The sequence below is a fragment of the Lygodium microphyllum genome, chromosome 5 (genome assembly GCF_053477565.2).
Source record: "Lygodium microphyllum isolate KBCC chromosome 5, Lygodium_microphyllum_v1.1.10, whole genome shotgun sequence".
NCBI lineage: Eukaryota > Viridiplantae > Streptophyta > Polypodiopsida > Schizaeales > Lygodiaceae > Lygodium > Lygodium microphyllum.
This window is the reverse complement of record NC_141139.1, coordinates 100906981-100921919: the sequence shown is the minus strand read 5'-3', so window position 1 is coordinate 100921919 and position 14939 is coordinate 100906981.

The following is a 14939-nucleotide window of genomic DNA, read 5'->3' as shown; positions in this document are numbered from 1 at the left end:
AGGCTGAAAGAAAGCATTTATATTGTGTAGTGTCACGATTGTGGGAGAGAAGGAAGGAGTCTCGCTTGAAGCTTTCTTGCTTGCACAATGGGGGAAGACACACAAGGGTGGAGGCTAAAAACAGTTTTCCTCTTCTTAGTTGTGTAAGCCAAAAGAACTCAAGTACAAAGAAATAGAAGAACCCTCTATATGGGTCTCAAACCAAACTCAACTAACTAAGGTGGCATACTAACTGAGCCACGAACTAGAGTAGATAAGGATAGCTATCATGTAGCTATTATTCATGGGCGGTGTACCAACCGCGTCTGCAACTAACAAGTCGATGACATAAATACACAACGGTCACCCTGGCGTATCACGAGTGGAGCTCGATATCTCAACACTCCCCCTCGAGCTCAATCCCAATTCCTGCACACCAAGCAGGTCTCTGAACTTGCGCAGCTTCTCTGCGCCCAATGCCTTCGTGAATATGTCAGCTACCTGATCCTCTCTGCTGACATAAACTAGATCAATAAGACCTAGTAAAACCCTCTCTCGCACATAGTGATAATGCACCTCAATGTGCTTTGTTCTAGCATGATAGACTGGGTTATTTGCCAAGTGTATACTACTCATGTTGTCACAATAAATGACAACTGGCCCATCTGTAGACTGATGCATATCATAAAGTAGCTTATGCAACCAAGCTACCTCACATGCAGCCATTGCTGCACCCCTGTACTCAGCCTCTGTGCTCGACAAGGCAACTGTAGGCTGTTTCTTGCTGCTCCAAGTGACTGCAGCACTCCCAAAAGAGAATACATATCCACTGGTAGATCGTCTATCAGAAATACTACCAGCCCAATCAGCATCAGTGTATCCATGCAACTGTATCTGAACCCCAGTCTCATAAAATAGTCCATACTGCAATGTGGACTTCACATACCTGAGTATGCGTCTAGCCGCATCCAAATGTGGTTTCCTTGGATCCTGCATAAACTGACTTACCAATCCAACAGCATAGCTCAAATTTGGCCTGGTAATAGTCATATAAATCAAACTTCCTACTATGCGTCTGTACATAGTAGGGTCTTCTAGAAGCTCACCTGCATCTGTGCTCAGCTTCACATTCTGCTCCAGAGGAACTGAAATAGGCTTACAGCCTGTCATCCCATATTTGGACAGCATGTCCAATCCATACTACCTCTGCAAGAGCTGTATCCCACTTGGTGATCTAATCACCTCAATGCCCAAGAAATAACGCAGCTCTCCCAAATCCTTCATCTCAAACTTCTGCTTCAATAGCATTTTCACATGAAGGATATCTTCATCACTGTCACCTGTCATAATCAAATCATCAACATAAATGACAAGTAGCATAATACCTTTCTCTGTTTTTCTCACATAAAGTGAGAAATCTGCCTTGGAAATCTGAAAGCCAATAGTGACAAGATACTGTCCTATCTTGTGAGACCATGCTCTAGGTGCTTGCTTCAAGCCATACAAGGCTTTCTTCAACCTGCAAACAAACTCAGGATGAACAGCATGCACATAACCTGGTGGCTGCTCCATATAGACCTCTTCTTGCAAATCACCATGCAAGAAGGCATTCTTTACATCCATCTGATGTAAAGACCATCCCTTTGATGCAGCCATAGCAATGACTGCTCTTACAGTTGCCATCCTTGCAACTGGACTGAATGTTTCTTCATAGTCAATGCCATATGTTTGTGCATACCCCTTGACTACTAATCTTGCCTTGTATCTGTTCACAGAACCATCTGCATTGTGCTTCACCTTATAAACCCACTTACAGCCAATTGCATTCTTACCTTTAGGCAAAGGTACTAACTCCCATGTAGCATTTTCTTCCAAGGCATCCATTTCTTTATCCATGGCTTTCTCCCATTTTTCTTTTCCCATGGCTTGCTCAAAAGATGTGGGTTCTGATTCCTGTATCACTTTGACCATATATGCATAGTGAATGGCTGTAAATCCATCATATTTCAGCCTATCCACAGGATACCTAGCTCTCGTAGACCTGCGCAAAGTAGGTTCACTCCCAGGTGCTCTCAAAACATCCCTGGTCTTCCTTACTCCAGGTGTAACAATAGAAGGAATACCCAACTCATCATCAATGCTCTGTTCTGAGCCACTGGATTCACCATCCACATAAGAGTGACCTGCATTCACATCAAACATGGGCTGATCAACCTTCTCTTTTCCTTTTCGTGATACATGCATACCACTATCTGCATTGCTTTGAGAAGATTCTCCTGATCTCAATCTGCCTGTCCATGGCGAAGAATGTGAACCACTGCTAGAGGACGCTCCAGGTCCACTAATATTTTGTGACTGCTGCTGTGAATTCTGTGCAGCATTACCATTTTGTGCATCTTCATCATCAATCACATTTACTGGTTTATACCAGCTACTCATCTCATCAAAAACAACATCTCTGCTCACTGTAAACTTACGAGTAGAAGGGTTATAGCATCTATACCCTTTTTGCTGCAGAGAGTAACCAATAAAGATGCACTTCTCAGCTTTTGGATCCAACTTGGATCTCAGCTCATCTGGCACATGTACATAGGCAATGCAACCAAAAATTTTCAAATGAGAAATATCTGGTTTCCTACCAGTATACCTCTCCTCTGGAGTCATTCCATGTATTGCTGCAGTGGAAGTCCTGTTCATTATGTAGACTGCTGTAGCAACTGCTTCAGCCCAATAAAAATCTGGCAAGTCTTTTTCATTGAGCATGGCACGAGATACCTCTCCAATATGCCTGTTTTTCCTTTCTGCAATTCCATTTTGTTGTGGGGTATAACTGCATGAATATTGCTGCTTTATGCCATGCTCCTGCAAGAACTTTGCAAACTCATTTGAGAGGTACTCTCCCCCTCCATCTGACCTTAGGCATTTTATTTGCAGACCTGTTTCTTTTTCCGCCATAGCTTTAAGAGTTTTGAAATGCCCAAAAACTTCACTTTTCTTTTTCATAAAATACACCCAAACTTTTCTGCTATAGTCATCAATAAAAGTGACAAAATAATGACAGCCTCCAAGAGATGCAGCTTTAGTAGTCCACACATCAGAGTGGATTAATTCCAATGGCTTCTCACTCTCTTGAACATGTCTAGGAAATGGTTTCCTTGCCTGTTTTCCAAACTGACAGGCTTCACATACCTTATGCATTTCTGCAACCTTGAATTTCGGCAAACCTGCAACAATATTTTGGGCCTGCATTGATTTAAGTCGTTGTACATTAACATGACCAATGCGTTTATGCCAGATATCAATATCTGCAACTACACCGGTCCCATGTGCAAACATTGCTGCACTCAATTCAGACATGTCTGCATCCAACGTAAACATTCTGCCCTTCTTTTTTCCTTTTGCTATCAAGCGACCTTTATTTTTCATATCCTCAACAAAGCATCCATGAGGATTAAATCTGACCTGCAAGCCCTGTTCAACCATTTGACCAACAGAAACTAGATTCTTGGTGATATTCGGGACATGAAATACATCGGACAGGTATTTCTTTTTCCCATCCTGCATAGACAAGGGAATTTTTCCAATCTGCACAATAGGATGTGCAGTATCATCACCAGTCTCCACAAATCCTGGTTTTTCCATTTTCCTTGCATCCTCCATCCATTCTGCATGACCTGTCATGTGGTTTGATGCACCTGAGTCAACATACCATACATCGTTGCTTTCTTCTGCACTTGTCACAGAATTGTTCATGTGCTGCACCATGAACAAATGCTCATTTCTGTCATCACCCTGTCTACTAGAAGATGCATAATTCCCTTGTTGCAGTTTTCCATTCATGATGTCATTCTGCTTTTTATAGCAGTCTTTAGCCATATGACCCATTTTACCACAGTAGTAGCATTCAACATTACTGTTTGCATTTTGGCCTCTCTGCCATCCACCACGACCTCTTTGGCTCCCCCTGCCTCTAGAGTTACCACGTCCTCCTCCATAGGACTGATTTTCTTGAGTTTGCTGCATATTCTGATTTCTACCACGGCCTCCAAATCGGCCTCCTCTACCTCTGCCTCTACCTCTTCCAGCATTTGAGTAGAAGACAGCTTCTTTTGAAGTTCCTCCTGAAGAAGATGCACCACCATTTCTCTGCTCCTCAGAAATTAGAAGAGCAATCAACTCCTCAAAGTCAGGAAATCTTTCACGAACGGAAATGGATGTTCGAAACTGTGCATAATCCTTTCCTAGACCATTCAAGGTCACGGAAACTAAATCATCATCTTCCACTAGCGACCCAATGGAAGCAAGTGCATCTGCAATCTTCTTCACCTTCATGTGGTAGTCATTGATGCTCATACTTTCTCTTTGCACATTATGCAACTCTTGCTTGAGCTGCATTTTCCTGGCTTGCGTATTTGTGCTATACATTTTTGACAAAGTATCCCATGCCTCCTTTGGCGTACTTGCATCCTGAATATGCACAATCATAGAGTCTGAGATACTGATAGACAGCCAGTACATAACTTTCCTGGCTCTCTCATGCCATGCTTTGAATGCCTGCATTTGCTGTTGATTGGGAACATCAGGAAGAACTGGTTCTTCTTCATTTCCTGCAACAAATTCCCAATATCCTTTTTCCATAAGGAAATTCGTCATTCTAAACTTCCATGCTTGGAAGTTGTTCTTGTCAAGCTTTTCAGTGACAATCTGTGAGAGAGAATCAGACGCCATTACAGAATACTGCAAAAAGTTCTGTTACTGCAAAAAACACAGCTTCACCCTCACAAGGGCAAATCTGCAAAACTGGCGAAAGTGGTATTTGACCACACAGTCACTTCCTAGTGACGATTTTGCATAAACAGGAACCAAGGATGATTCTGAAACTCCCAATGTCTCTGCGCACAAGTATACGATGCAATTTCTACAGTGACTTTTCACCGACCTGTAGAACAGTGGCTGCACAGCATAAAACTGAGCCTTTTCCTGAGTGCGTGCAGAAAACTTCCGTCTGCAAAACAGGCCCCGAAATGGCCTCAAATAAAAAAAACAAGGTCGTCAAGGGCTATAGCCCTTTCCCGCAGCATATACTGCCCTCTTGCTTCACCGCGAAGGGCGTCTCAACCTGAGACAATGCACTCCTGCAATTTCCGGCTGTGCTACCTGCAGAGATCTGCTCCCAAAACAGAAAATGAAAGCAACACTGCTCCTCTTACCAGACCACTGCGAGCTTGGCTTGCTTTCTTGAGCTCCTTACCACGAACAAGGCTCTGATACCATGTCACGATTGTGGGAGAGAAGGAAGGAGTCTCGCTTGAAGCTTTCTTGCTTGCACAATGGGGGAAGACACACAAGGGTGGAGGCTGAAAACAGTTTTCCTCTTCTTAGTTGTGTAAGCCAAAAGAACTCAAGTACAAAGAAATAGAAGAACCCTCTATATGGGTCTCAAACCAAACTCAACTAACTAAGGTGGCATACTAACTGAGCCACGAACTAGAGTAGATAAGGATAGCTATCATGTAGCTATTATTCATGGGCGGTGTACCAACCGCGTCTGCAACTAACAAGTCGATGACATAAATACACAACGGTCACCCTGGCGTATCACGAGTGGAGCTCGATATCTCAACATGTAGAACAAGAACTGAAGCAAATTGATGTTCTGCCTAAAGATGAAGAAATTTCAGGGCTATTTTATGGCCTATGCAGCCGTTCATGCAGTAAATCAAGCTAAAAATCAGTCTATACAGATATGCACATTGGATATGTATGACATAATTCAAGAATTTGTAGATCATGAAGCTTTTGGACAACCAAACAAGGATGAGGTAAGAGTAGAAGCAAAGTATAAGACAGTTGATAAAAAAGTCAAGCCAGTGGCTACTCCTCTCCCACTCGAAAGCGAAGGACTGGTGGCAGAAAGGGTATCCAAACAGCGAAAGCCTTCGTGATCCCAAAGATATTGGTCACCAATTTACAGCAGAAAGTCTACAAGAGCTGAAAATTGGTGAAGACTCTTTTCTCTTGCCAGTTGAAAAGTAAATCTTCATGCAAATGTTAAAGAATCATGGCAAAGATTTTTCATTTCAGCCACATAAAATTGGCTGTGTGGATCCAAGCGTTGTGGCACCAATGGTGATTTTTACGGTCCCACACGTTCCTTGGAATCTTAAACCAATTCCGGTACCAAGGGCTCATTTGCCTAAGTTATTGGAACTTCTAAATGAAAAGATAAAAATGTGAATATTGGAGCCATCTTCAGCTCCATATTCCAACCGATGGTTTATCATGCCTAAGAAGAATGGATCTTTGCGATTCATTCAAGATTTACAGCCTGTCAGTAAAGGCACTATTAGAAATGTTGGTTCAGGGCCAATTGTTGATGAATTTGGTGAAGATTTTGTAGGTAGAGCAATCTATTCCATGGGAGATTTATATTCAGGCTATGATCAATTTCAGCTTGCTTTGGAAAGCCGAGACATTACTACAATGAAGATGCCTCTTGGCTTAGTCCGCATGTGTACTCTACCTCAAGGGGTTACGAATTCAGTAGCTCACATGATGAATGCCATGCATAAAGTATTAAGAGATTATATTCCTCAATTAACTCTTCCTTTCCTTGATGATGTACCAATCAAAGGATGTGAAGTTCATAAGAAGAATGAAGAACTCAATGAACTTGGATGTCACAAGTTTGTTTCCGATCATATTAATGATTGTGCTCAAATCTTGTCTAAATTAGAAGGAGTACATCTTACTCTTTCAGGTGCTAAATCTGTTTTTGAAGTTATTGTGGTCGGGCATATGTGTGGTCCATATGGCCGAAAGCCTTCTCCTTCCAAGATTGATGCTATCAGCAAAATGCAGGAAATATGTACAAATGTTTCGGAGGTGAGAAGATTTCTTGGTGCATATATCTTCTACCTTATTTAGATCCCACATTTTGCTCATGTTGCTGAAAATCTTTATCAAGTGCTAAGAAAAGGCCAAAGGTTTATATGGAAAAAAGAACATACCCAAGCTATTCGGAAACTGAAGAAATTGTTGATCTTAGCCCCCACCTTAAAGAGGGCTAATTACTCTAATGGACAGCCTATTATACTTACAGTGGACACAAGTCCTATTGGAATAGGATGGGTAGTTGGTCAAGACGACCTTGAAGGCAACAGATATGCAATTCGCTTTGGAGCCAAGGTTCTTAATGAACAACAAAGAAGGTATGCTCAAATTAAAAGAGAACTTTGGGGAGTAGTAACTACATTGAAATGTGACCGGGAGTACTTCATGGGCGCACGTGTAATAGTTGAAACAGATTGCCTTCCACTCTTGGGCATGATTACCAACTGTTCCACTCCCGACATAGCCATGCTAAGATGGATAGCCTATATTAAATCCTTAAATCCTGATTTGAAACATATTGTAGGAAGAGATAATCCAGTTGCTAATATGCTTTCACGTGCCAGATATAAGGATGAAGAAGAAATGATGGATGAGGAAGAATCAGAGTCTATATTTGCTAAAAATAATGTTGTAAATGCAGGTACAAATCTGAAAACAGCAAGTACAGCTAAACCTAATGATGGTTCAGCAGTCAAAAATGCAGGTACAACAATAATTACAGCAAGTACAACAGGTTCAGCTGCTAAAACAAATTTTACATCGATAAGGAAGGAAGAAATAACTAAAGAAGGACAATGGGCAGCTGATAGACAGCATGCTCAATGTTTTGTTATGGTTTGTTCACACTGTAAAGAGGAATATTATGTAGATGATTGGCTAAAAATTGGCCAATTTTTTAGCACTATGACAAAGAAGGAAGTTTGGTCTAATGAAGAGTTCAATAGAATTAAGAGAAAAGCTTATGGCTTTTTTCTCAAAGATGGCTACCTTTGGAGGCATGCGAAAAAGAAAGGAAGGGCGCCTATTCGTGTCTTAGGAGACAAAAAGACTCAAAGACAGGTCATGCAAGAATTTCATGAAAGCCTATTGGCTGGTCATAGAGGCATATGGGGCACTTTTGCCAAAATAAAAGATAAATTTTGGTGGCAAAACATGTATAAAGACATTGAGCATTTTGTTGAGTCTTGTTATGTTTGTCAAATGTACTCTATGGTTAAGCATAGAGATGGGCTTCAACCTACCTATCCTTTATCCATTCACTATAGATAGGTTATTGATTTAGTAACCAAGCCTATAGGAATTTGGAACATGAGATATCTAGTACTTGCTAGAGAAGATCTCACAAATCAAGTGGAAGGAAAAGCCTTGACAACAAAGTCTACTCAAGCTGTTTGTAGATTTTTACTTGAAGAAGTATTTTGCAGGTATGGCTGTGTTGCCAAAGTAACTGTTGATAGAGAAGAATTGGATGTTGACGAGGCTCGCCATTTCTTTGCTCAATTGGGGATCAAGCTATCTCTTACATCAGCCTACAACCCTGAAGGTAATGGTAAGAGCGAAAGAGGTCATCAACCAATTCTTAAAGCTTTAGCAAAATCTTGCAAAGGAAAGATGAAGAAATGGCCTAGAATGTTACCATTCGCATTATGGGCTGATAGAACTACCCATAGTGCAGTAACAGGTTATATGCCGGTTGAACTAATATATGGACAACCAACCTATTATGCCTATTGAGGAGTCCATTGTCACATGGAGTATCTTACCATGGGATGAAGGCATGAATAGAGAAGAGTTGCTGACTCTGCACATAAGGCAACTTGAAAGAAGGTCAGAAGATGTCAAGACAACCACTGAAAGGCTGAAAACAACAAGATTAAAGAATAAGAAGCGGTTTGATAAGCATCATCAACTCCGTCCAAGAGCTATTCAAGAGAATGATTGGGTACTTGTCTATGATAACAGCCTGGACAATCAATATAGTGCTCATAGAAAGTTAACCAAGCGATGGTTTGGACCATATGTAGTAAAAGTAGTACATAATAATGCTACTTACTCCTTGGTTGAAATGGATGGAACCATGGTAAAAGTACCCATAGGCGGGAAATGGATCAAGCTCTTCAAATGAAGAGAATCTTCAACTTATGAGCTTGATGACTTAGATATGAGCCATTTACTTGAAGACAAGTAGGAAGAAAAAGACTTAGAGGATGAAGATGAAGATATATCAGAAGAAGACCCTCCTTAACCTGTAATCTTATGAAATGGCACATGCCGGAGGATGTGCAAGTTAGGAGGAGGTGAATGTCAAAGAGTTTATTGTTCATAATATAAATCATGGGATTCTTATGAACACAGAAGTACTTCACTAGGATTTATATGAGGAATTTGCATACATAATTCAGTCATTGTTACCCAAAAGCAACTTAGTTACATGAGTTCTTTTGTATTTAGCATATAATTTTCAGTTATACCATGTATATTGATACAAAATAAGTCCATGGGAACCTACAACTTGGTCAGCTGGAAGTAATTGACAATCTGCAGGATAAATCACATTGATTCAGGTGCCAAATATGGTTAGAACTCAAGGAAAATGCCAAAAGTCCACTAGGTTCATGGGGGACTTGGAGTAATGGACTAATGTGACCAGTAAGTGACCTAAGTAGGTCAAAAAGTAGTGTGGATCTGAGCAAGATGCATCCCGCATTTTTCGGTGCAAAATGCAGGCCTGTACAACCTGCTGCAACTAGAGAAAGCTGGGAGCTATGGTGCATGCTTTGGAGCATGCAAATTGAAGATTAACAAGAGCTGAAGATGAAGATACAGACAAGGTGAGAGCTCCACTGATCCGTCCATTTGGTCTGACGAAAATGCATGGTATGACAGTCTATAAAAGGGGAAAATCTGAGAGAAAAGTATTCAGCCTACTCTTATTTACGTCTTCTCTCATTTTATCTACCTTATTCATGGTCCAATGAAGCCTGACTTGTACCCAAGTACTTGAGTGACTTAGGGGCAAGCAAAGGGAGAGGATTTTGAAGGTGTATGGGCTGTTATGGGCTGAAAAAACTAGTCATAAACAGCGCAGCCCACTATTCTTGTCCAGTTTTATGAGCAAACAAGTGATTCATGTGATTGTAATAGAAGAAAATGACCTCTTATCATCAGGGATTTACCCATTAATGATTAGAGGAGCTTATTCATGAGTTTATGTACTCTTTTTGAGCTTGATTATGAGCTGGAATTTTCTGTTTTAAAACAGGGCTGAAGTTAAAATTATGCTCCTTCAATGCATTTCATATACTATTGGTCTATATCTTGAATGTATTTGAATCTACCATCATAATACTTGTTTCCTGGAGTTGAAATCTGTCTATGTACATGAGATAAAAGCCATTTGAGCTTGTATTTGGCATTTGCATTTGGATTAAAAATCTGAGAATATCCTTCATGTTATGGTTTATGTTTCCAAATGCATTTGATATAATCAAGATAGAGACATCTATTCCATTAATGTATGCTAAAAACACAAAAAAAGCTTGAAATCTTCCTCCTCATCTAAGAATTTTCTGAAACCCGAATCTTGTCAAACCCATTCTTTTTCCCTTCTCCGAACCTTGAATCCCATACTCTTCTTATGCATTAAGCCCCGGTGGTAGACCTTCAACCCTTAACACGACGACATCGTCCCAAGGAGGAGTGCACCCTTTGCGGCCAATTAGAAGAGTTCATGGGCGTGCGATGGATGGAGTGCATGAGCCAATCCACCACTTGCAAGGCCAATCTATACCATCAATGCCAAAGGAGACAGACAGCCTTCCAGACCTACCTACAATCTTGGAGCCTGAGATGGAGGCAATGATCGATGCATTGATTCCCATGGATGTCGAGACTTTTGATCCCGCTTAGAGAGGAAGCATCCATACCATTATATGATGGGTGCTGAGTATCTCGCCTGGAGACACTGCTTGCACTCTTAAGTGTGCAAGCAAAATACGGGTGGAGCGATGCAAGTGTGACCGAGTTGTTCAGGTACCTTGTACATACGCTTCGTTGATTTTTTTTTCGGCACTATTATTAAAAACATTTGTGCTTTTTCAAGGTGTTTATGATTTTTTTCAGGTTATTGAAATATCATATATTACTACCTGTAAATACCATGCCTGAGTCTCATGATGATGCGCGACATGTTTTACAAAAGCTTGGCATGGACTACAACAACATCCATGCATGTATTAACGATTGCATACTGTTTCGAGGAGAATACAAGACCATGGAGACATGTCCAAAGTGTGGTGCTCATAGGTAATGACAGGACTTGCAAGGACAAACCATCCCTTAAAAAGTGTTAAACCACATGTTTCATATGTCCGGCATGGCGAGCTTGACAAGGTGGCATGCGCAGAATAGGTCCACAGATGGAGTTCAATGAATATCAGCGGATTCACGTGCATGGAGCCACATTGACTCCACCTTTCCAGGCTTTTCCCGAGAGCCAAGGAATCTTCGGCTCGGCCTTACAATGGATGGCGTGAACCCATTCGGTCTGCGTTGAACTTCTTACAGTGTGTGGCCTATAGTCCTTGTCAACTACAATATCCCTCCATGGCTTTCTACGAAGAAAGGACATCTCATCCTTAGCTTAGTCGTCCCCAACCACTACAAAGTCAAAAATATGGATGTGTATCTTCATCCATTAGTCGATGAGCTTAAGATTTTGTGGGAGGAGGGGGCCATCGTGCAAGATATGAGCAAGTGCGATGGTCGACGGTCTGCCAATATTCGAGCCATTTTCATGTGGACGATGCATGACTTTTCGGGATTCAGGTGAATAGGCCTCTGTTCTCTTTGGTAATATCTATATTTTATCTCATTCAAGCTTGTATTCACTGGGTCGTGGTGTCGGAACAGGTCTGGTTACCTTAGGTTATCATGCATGTCCATTGTACGGGCCACAGTTAGACTCCCGAAGGCCACGAACCATGAAGAAGATGGTATATCAAGGACACGCCACTTTCTTGCTAGAGGATCATGAACTCAGGGAAGGTTTTCTTGGACAACCTCCAACACGTATGAATGTCGCAAGCTGGTACAAGCTGAAAATGGTCCATGCGGAGTCACATCCAAACAGAATGTAGTGGTTTTGAGTTTTCTACGAGTTGCCATATTGGACCCACTTACAAGTCAACCACTTATTAGATCCCATGCATATTTTCAAGAATGTGGGTAGCTTGCTATGGGACCACATCACAGGAAAGAGAGACACTATAGGGGCACGAATGGATTTGAAGGAGGTAGGTAAAATGGAGGCGCTTTGGCCGCAGTCGAGTGTGCTGATGGTCGTGTGCAGCTACCTCGCGCTCCTTGGGTTTTGTCCACTAAATAAGAGCGCATTGTGAAGCAAGTAGTCAAGTCTATCCGCACTCCGATGGGTATGATGCATTCTCTCAGGTCTGCATTTTCTAAAGATGACCAATTATCAGGGCTAAAATCCCATGACTCGCATAAGATATGTCAGGTTTGTACTACGAATGGATTGTAATTGGCGTGTGCATTTTTCTATTTTGAGTGTAGCCATTATTCATAATGCTTTCTCATTTATGGTAATTTGTACTACCGATCGCGATTGCAGGATGTCTTACTCCAGAAATACGTGGGGCCAATTACAGGTTGTCGACTTTGGTGCAATGGATCTCACAAAAGGAGATTAAGACATCCTCTATTGAATTCGTGAGACGGGGAGCAGTGGAGACGGTCTGTCTCTTTAAGAAATACCTGCTCACCAGCATGCTCACGATACAAATCCACCTTCTTGTGCATCCTGTAGATGAAGTGGAGATTGCTGGACTTATCCATACGCGATGGATGTTCTTCTTGGAGCGCTTCATGAAAACCTTGAAAGGCTTTGTGCGAAAACAAGCTCGACCAGAAGGTAGCATGGCTGAAGGTTGGTTGGTGTCTGAGGCGCTAGTGGATATTTCACAATGGCTACCAAAGGTGGATCTAGACAACAAAATGCTATGGTCGCTGAAGGACAATGATAGAATATATGGAGATGTGGTGGTTGGAAATGGGGTAGAAAAAATAATGGATGCTACAATGGAGGAGAAGGTGAATCGCTTTTGTATGTTGCACCATGCCTCTATGGAAACGTGGCTCGTCAAGTACCAGATTGCTAGGCAAGTTCGAGAGGAAGCACGATCTGAATTCTGACATAGTACACGTCATCGACTGATTCGATATTCCGAGGGCATGGGGGAGATGCCGCGGTTCATGTCAATGGAATGGTTGCATGGAGCTTTGACCGCAACATCTTGCGAATGGACAGAGGTCTCAATGGAGGAGTGGGAATTCTCGAGGGGATGTAGTCCAAAGGTGATGAGGTATTTAGGATTTATCATATCTATATTTTATATGCCACATCTAATTTGAGTGTTTGAATGTACAGTACAAAATATATAGTGCAGCGTGGTCACACGGACGGCATTTTCACATGGAGTGTATTGACAAAATGCACTCCATAATGGACTATGGTATCATGGCAAGGTTTGAGCAAGAGAGCTGGTGACAAGCAACGGATCCAAACACGGTTATAGATGAGATGGAGTATTTTGGAAACTTGCAAAGTATTGTTACAGTGGATTACCGTAGCTTCTCCATGATACTATTCTATGTGGAGTGGTTCAAAGTGGTACTTGGAGGAGCTGGAGCAAGAGTTCGATGAGGACTATCTGGATTTCTTGAAATAGATTCTGTGGATGGATTTGCGTGACCCCTTTGTGTTGTCGGTGCATTGTGAACAGGTGCATGGACTCATTTGTTTGTTAATTGTATTACAACATGGTACATGTCACAATAGTTTAAAATCTCTTGTATGTGTTTGTGAACATGTAATCTTCTATCCAAACCCCCGACAACCTCGATGGTGGTATGTTATACCTTTAACTCCCCAAAGTGCAAGATTATATGATCAAAGCGATGTTCTGAGTATAGATGAAGAGTACAATATGCAAATAGAGGGGTCGATATTGCAAGGGGTGGATGCTACCGAAAGCTTGGAGCCAGCATCGGCTAACAATGATGGAAATACAGGAGTCCAAGAATTCTTTGAGAACGAGGTGGACTCATCCTTTTGTGGTGACATGTCTATCGACCTTCCAGTGTATGTGGAGTTGTGTCAGGAGATTGACATGGGACCATAGGATACTTCATACTTACTGGTATCTACTTAATCAATTCGTTGACCAATCGCTTATAAGGGTACATAAGATATGCATTTTAAGTGAGATCTTTTTTTTAGGATTTATATTACTGTGCTTTGTATGATTTAAATTGATTATTCTAACATCATTTTTTATCTATGCAAGTGACATTTTCAGAATGAGTGGAGGGATGAGCGATGAGGAGTTACAGGATATCTTCACGCACATGTCTCCAGACCAAATTGCGAGATTCAAAGACATGGTAGACCAGGAGCTGTCTCGGTCTTCGTCAGGCCGCTCTGCTAGATCTACTTCAGTGCAATCGGATGCTTCAGTTTTCAGCAGATGAGATCAACGATCCAGACTTGGGCCAGAGGGAGGGAGTGCTTCAGGGTCAGGAGGATGCTGCAGAGATACGAAGGCAATGAGTCTGCGGTTGGCACAGGATACAGGTGCAACTCCTCGCTCTCGTGGCGGTTCCAGGGAGCGTGGCTTAGGCTCAGGTGGATGCTGTGGAGGCACAGACCCGGTGTCTCTGTCTCGTCGTTCAACTGGAGTTGCATCACCTCTAGGATTTGTCACACCTATGGGGACGTCTACTCCAGCTACTCCGGCTTTTGCTCAGCCGTCTGCACAGGTGGCACCCCTATGGATGCCACTCCGATAGATATTACCCCGGTCGGTACACCGGATGCATAGGGGTCTCCTAGATATGACCAGGAGCGTGGATGCAGATGGGAGAGGACCCATCTTAGGCATACCCCAGGGGGATATGCATATCTAGTCGATGATAGGTCAGGAGCCATCATCATGAATGATGAGGGGAGGAGGGTGATGGCTTGCATGAAAGAGTTGTGCCAATAA